Source organism: Lactuca virosa, chromosome 2 (assembly GCF_052849685.1).
Source record: "Lactuca virosa cultivar CGN04683 chromosome 2, Lactuca_virosa_CGN04683_v6, whole genome shotgun sequence".
NCBI lineage: Eukaryota > Viridiplantae > Streptophyta > Magnoliopsida > Asterales > Asteraceae > Lactuca > Lactuca virosa.
In genome coordinates, this window is record NC_136427.1 from 202334467 (window position 1) to 202341370 (window position 6904).

The window sequence follows — 6904 nt, forward strand, 5'->3', positions numbered from 1 at the left end:
ATAGCGAACTAAGTATACCGAACCTTACATGGTATACAACTATAAACATTAAGGGGCCTAAGTGCTCTAAACTAAAAGTATATTTTAAAAAATATAAGTATTTTTATAAAAAGTATACAAGTATACACGAGTACCAGAACCAGAGTCATAGATAAAACGAAACAAAAGTATTTGGATGTTGGAACACTGCGGTTAAACCTGGGCAACTATGTAATCATGTCTAGGTTCAATATAGCCTGATCAACTATATTCATTCGAGACATGACCAACATGTGCTTGGGAGTGACTGTGGTGTTACAGCAAGCCTAAAACTTACCAAGAACAAAAACATTCAACATAAAATACTATAGGAGTATTTTAGCTAGAGCCAAATTCAGTATATAGATTCACTCCAAGTGTTGCTACCACTTCCTTCTTAAGCAATAACTTACTTGCATTAGTAACCTTTTTGTGCTTATCGCTTGGTAGAACGCTTTTATTATCAGGATGAGATATATCTTGTTTCATATATCTTGAGGACTTACCATCCTCTTCTTCCTGGGTGTTCTAGAATAAGATGCCTCCCTGACCAAGACCCATCAGAAGGAACAACAACACTTCGCCACTGCCACCTCCACAATTCGATCCTGCCATGTTCCAGGCAGCAGTTACAGCCGCCGTGACTGCAACAATGGCACAAGTGAACTCTGGTGGGGCTGGAGGTGGAACCAACCCTCAAGGACAAGACGGAAGTCAGGGACAACAAAAAGAGTGTTCCTATAAGGACTTCATGACCGCGAAACCCAAGTCCTTCGACGGAACTGGAGGTGTTATCGCCCTGAATCGATGGTTCGAGAAGATCGAATCCATCTTCGAAATTTGCGCCTGTTCCGAAGCCAACAAGGTGAAGTTCGCCGCCTGCACCTTTACCGACAGAGCTTTGACCTGGTGGAATGGTCAAGTCAAAACCCTAACCCTGCCAGTGGCTAATGCCATGGGTTGGGAAAGACTGAAGGAACTCATGCTTGCGGAATACTGCCCGAGGGGCGAGGTGCAAAAGTTGGAGCACGAACTCTGGAACTTGAAGATGAAGGGTTCTGACATCGCTACCTACACCGCTAGATTCTGTGATCTGGCTCTCCTCTGTCCGGGAATGGTCACCCCGGAAAGCAAGAAAATTGAGAGGTACATATGGGGACTGACGGCCCCAACCAAAGGAAATGTCTTGGCTGCTAGACCGACTACATTTGAAAGCTCCAAGGATCTGGCGCAGACTCGGATCGATCATGGAGTCGATCTTGATGAAGTAGCATTCGTTCCCGAGCCACAAAAGGAGAGTGGTGGGAAGAAGAAGAAGTTCGACAACAAGCGGAAGGGCCAGTCGTCGCAGGAGCCCTCCAAGAAACAACAAACAGTGGCAATCTACGCTGCTACTACTCCTACTGCTGCTCCCACTGCTGTTCCAACCACCCAAGCTCCTACCGGTGTTTATTCAGGGAAACTACCTCTGTGAAACAAGTGTACCTTTCATCATCACGGACCCTGCCTTGATTTGAAGTGCAACAGCTGTGGAAAGAAGGGACATACAACTCGATTCTGCAGGACACCAGCCCAACCAACCAACCAGGCCCCGGGAGCGGGCGCTAGTCAAGCTTGATATGGATGCGGAGAGGTTGGGCATTTCAAAAGAAACTGCCCCAAGGCGACAACAGGTGGCAATACAGGAAGGGTACTGGCTATGGGCCAGGAGGAAGCAGTCGCTGATCCTACCGTTGTTACGGGTACGTTCCTCCTTGACAACTCTTATGCATGCATTCTTTTCGATTCTGGTGCGGAAAGGAGTTTTGTTAGTCATGCATTCAAACACCTAATCAAATGTAAATCTCAACCTTTAACCGAAACATTCACCGTCGAGATGGCTAATGGAAAGAAAGAGAGCACTAACGATATATTCATATGCTGTACTCTTACCCTAGACGGTCATTCCTTTCCCACAATTAACGTGTGTGTTTATGTGTGTGTGTGTGTGTGTGTATATATATATATATATATATATATATATATATATATATATATATATATATATATATATATATATATATATATATATATATATATATACCCTGTTTTTCTCATTCCACCCACAACGATTTCACAAGGTTCGTAGGACGCCACGTACCCTGTCTTCTAAACAACGTCATGGACATCTAACGTCGATTCACATATATGTCGATTCATATTGCCTCAAATCTTCTAAACAACACCATCAGAATATGTTTTTTTGCACCGCTTCCAGGAAAACACGATGCTTCCAATCAACATGACGACGAATGCACTTCTTCAAGACAAAGAGGGTGTATATATTATGCCATATTCTCTCCATCAAGATCAATCCGATTCAATTTCTATTTCCCTCTTTTACTCACAGGTAATGCGATTGATCCTTTTTGTGTTATTAATTTTGTTTTTATTGGGTTCGTATTACCGACACCTTCTTCATCCTTTTCTTCCTTTCTGAAATTAGGGCTTTGATAACTTAACGCCTGACTGGTATCTTCACCGTCTTTGTTAATCCATCTGATTGCTATGTTAAAATTAGGGTTCCTGACAGGCTTTAAATCCTAGGAAGGTATATATCTCCAGTAAATTTAGGTGAAGGCATACGACACGGGGATGTAACAAGGGTAAATTTCACAAAGGCAAGTGCTTTGGTTGTTGCATTTATACTATCCCTTGAATCAAGGGAATGTCATTAACTTCATATGGCCGAATATAAGTAATTTTTATTGTTACATGATTTGAAATTCTTGATCATGCAGTATGTCTTGATTGTTCAGTACCTTTTTGCAGCCCGACAGTATTCACGTCTTAGGGAATCAAACAACTTCTAGAGATAGCATGAAGAATGTTGGTGCTCCAAAAAGTGCTTCTACTTGAATGGTTTATTGTTTTTTGATATATTCTTCTGATTTCTGAACCGGTGATTTCGATTTTTAGATGTTTTTACTTAAAGGGTTTGGAATATAGATTTAGATCTTGGATTGGACCTAATTTGGGTTTTGGAAGGATTCTGATTTTTTGTTAAAGTTTCACATAATGGGCACCTTGGATGATGGTTTGAGCAACAACTAAAGACTTTAGCCATTGAAGATGTTGTGAAGGTTTTGTTGCAGAGTTTGGGTGAAGACATCAATAGAGGTCTTAGGAAGAAACATCTTCATGTCGCTAAAACCCTTCATGAAAGAACTCGAGGTTAGCTCTTCTCTTATTGTTGTTACTTTTCATTTCAATTTTTTGTAATTATAGCATGTATTTTGAAGATATATCATATATGTTTCACTACTGTTGTTGTTTGAATGTTTCCTTTCTGAAAAGGGAAAAAAATATTATGTTTATGTATTTTTTTTAATCCGAAGGATATTCCATTGAAACAACCGGTGTGAGCATATGTAAGAAACTTTTGGTCTCATTGTTATGACGTTTTTTTGGTGATATCCCCAATTTATATTCAAGAAAACAAAAAGCTAAAAAATAACCCTTTTGTTTTGCAGTGTAAAGGCGGATTGCTTTGTAAAGTATTTGAAAGTATGTCATGTTTTTGTTACCGACTTACCGTACATGCTAATGTTGGGGTATTTGCAAGCCTTCAAAACTTTTCATCGAGTTCAATGAATTTAACTTGAAATTCATTTCAATTACTATCTGGCTTTTGAATTTTTGATTTCTCTCTTATCAGATAACTACTGTTTTCTTTAATCTTCTCCTGAATTTATTATTGTTTTTGTATATTTTGTTATTCAAGAATATACTTTTAGTGTTGTGTTCGACAAGTATGCAAATTGCAATGAGAAAAACGTGTAAATAACTTGTAGTATTGGTCTCAAAGTTCTTTTAGTTACTATTCCTTTTAGTCCAATTAGACCTAATGTTATGTGGTGATATAGTTATATATCGTGATATGTAGTGTCCCATTTTTTGTTTTAGATAATATAATTATTGTGGGCTCGACTTATCTTTCTATTGTCGTCTTTAGTTAATGGTTGGATTGGCCTAATGTATCTGTATTGATAAATGTTTTACCTTTTTAACATATATCATACTGGCAATTCTCACATGTTAACAACGTGCATTCTTAATTTGATTTTTTCAGCTTCTTCATGGCTGTTGTGGGTTATAAAAGAATATCGAGCAATGGAGGGTTGGCAGTTCGTTAATTTTGTGGAAAACAGTAATGGATCAAAGAACCATATGAATATGTTAGAAAAAAAATCAAATAAACATTATGTTAATAAAAAATGAATCAACTTTAACATGTTGCTATGCTTGTGATTTGTAAATATACAATCTGGTGTTTAAAACTTACAGTAAGACTTATTTTGGAAAATATTTTATGTTTTAACTTAGGAGATGAATATTTCATTATTATATATGTTAATGGAAATCTCAAGCATCATGTCCTAATATAAGTTTTAGTAGTCTTCTATCTCTCATAAGTTTAGGCAGTCCTGTATTAAGGATACATCACAAACAAAAAACAATAAAAATAGCACCACAAAATAAGAACATGTGAAATAAGACGATAAAGATATAACACAGGACCTAAATCTCTTCACACATTTGACTGGCATTTGACTAAAACGATTTTTTTCGACCAAACCAGGATTGGACTGATATTTCAATATTTTTTTCATTTTTATTTTTGTTTCATCTTGAAAAATATTTTAGTAATTCCATGCCTTTTGTAGTTCTTGTTTTTTGTTATACATCTCATTCGTTTTTATAATTTTAATTAATAAATACATAAGGCTTAACATTCTATAAGAATGTAAAGATAATAAATTATAGGAAATTTATAATGTATATTAATTTTATACTGAAGTTAGATAGAGTTATTTACTTTAAAAAATGTCAGAACAAATAGATCCGACCAGATCAACCGGGTGTTTCCAGCATTCCAAAATCCCAACATACATTTAACATGCTGCCTTAGATCACATCAGACCAGACTTTGTTCGACAACCTGTGAGTGGATTAGACTGTGTTTACCTCAATAGCCTTAGATGAATTATTTGTTTCTTTCTTTAATGTTATACAAAATATTGCAGGTTAAACTTTCATTCAGCCAGAAAATTGTGTTACTTAACCGCAACACAGGAGACAAAGCTAATCAATTTTAGGCATTATTCTATTACATTGCAGCCCATTGGTGTCTCAAGTAGAGTTAGAAACTTTGTGAAGAAGCATTAACTGTCTGATCTGATAAGTCTTCAAGACGTACTCATATTTATTTTCGTATTACAACATCATACTTCCATGTCAATGTATTACGCCGTCGTACGTTTAATTCATCTTATTGAGGAATTATTACTTTACGAAATCTACTTACAGTGTAACATCCCAAAAATTCGAGCCAATTTAAAACTTTTTGATTCATTTGAAACCGTTCAATTATTACAATTTGTTTTCAAAATAGTTTATACATCAGAGTTCCCAGAAATCATAATCGTAAATCGAGGAAGTGTACGGTCACGCCTTCGCCTACCCGCGGGCATCCGCTGAACCTGAAACAATAAACTGAAACTGTATGCCCGAAAGCTTAGTGAGTTACCCCCAAAATACCAACCTCATATAACCATAATCATATCATATCAACAAATACAGAACAACCATGCATCTCGAGTATACAGTGTGAATGGTCCGCCTGCACCGGGCCTTCAGTCCACCCGGTCCACTCTCCGAGTCTACAGTATGACTGGACCGCCCGCACCGGGCCTACAGTCTATCTGGATCTATCCCGAGCCTTCAGTATGACTGGACCGCCATACGAGCCTACAGTCTATCCGGACCGCTCGTAGGGTATGTTGGCCTTCAGCACGAAGCAGGACCGCCTCAACCCAAACATCAAGAAAATAACCATGTGCACATATAACATGTAATCACAAAACAGTCCATAGACAGACAAACTGATCTAGTAGATCATATAGTATAGCAATATCCTAACCAGGATACCGACCTAACCGGTCACTAACATAACATCATCTTATATACTAGGATACGGACCCTAACCAGGTCACTAAACATAATACCGTCCTAATTACCAGGACGCCGATCTAACAGATCAATAAACATATCAACAATCCTATAACCAGGATATCGACCTAACCGGTCACTAACATAGCATATCACCATCCTAACTACCAGGATGTAAATCATTAAGCATATCATGCAATAATCCAAATACAAACCATAAAGGGCCGACATTGGTGCCTTAGACTCTGTTGATATAGTGAGGATAACTCACCTTGCAATGCCGGACTAAACCACGAAAACACGCTCCCGAAACATTGCCCTAAACTCCAACACCTATAACCATCAATGATCCAATCATAAATACCCGCTTACCAATTATCCTCAAAAGTCAAAACGGTCAACCCTTGGTCAAAGTCAAAGTCAACTATCAAGGTCAATAGTCCATGTTGACCTCAACTCGCCGAGTATCCTCAGCTACTCGCCGAGTTCCTTGCATAACTTGCCAACTCGCCGAGTCACCATGCCACTCGCCGAGTCCAAGGCAATCTTCATCGGACTCGCCGAGTTATTCATCCAACCCGTCGAGTTCATGACTATCTTCATATGACTCGCCGAGTCTACCATGCGACTTGCCGAGTCCCTTCAGTCCTTTATCCATATAGATGCTTTTTAAGCCATGCTAAGACTCCATACTGCAGATCCAACTTCCCAAGGCATGCTTATCACGTAAAGTTGCAAACTTTACGTGCATGCAAGGCTCTAATGACTCATAATGCCAAATCCAAGCTTGAAATGGGGTTTTACACTTAAGGAGGGGTTCATACTTGCCAAAGCTGATAGCTTTATGGACTTACAAATCAAAGAGAGTTCAGATCTGAAGTTACAACTTCAGATC

At 38.3% G+C, this 6904-nt stretch overlaps 1 long non-coding RNA gene across 4 annotated transcripts; it reads left to right on the top strand.

The window, feature by feature from the left end:
• Window positions 1-2132: 2132 nt before the first annotated feature.
• LOC145160028 (uncharacterized) lies at window positions 2133-4336 on the top strand. 4 transcript variants are annotated; one of them, XR_013738000.1, is made up of 5 exons: window positions 2133-2407; window positions 2579-2678; window positions 2830-3231; window positions 3531-3611; window positions 4130-4336. It is a non-coding gene; the product is annotated as an uncharacterized LOC145160028 (long non-coding RNA). The 4 variants fall into 4 exon arrangements; XR_013738001.1 differs by lacking the exon at window positions 3531-3611; XR_013737999.1 differs by lacking the exon at window positions 4130-4336 and having other exon boundaries at window positions 2504-2678; window positions 3531-4120.
• Window positions 4337-6904: the final 2568 nt, after the last annotated feature.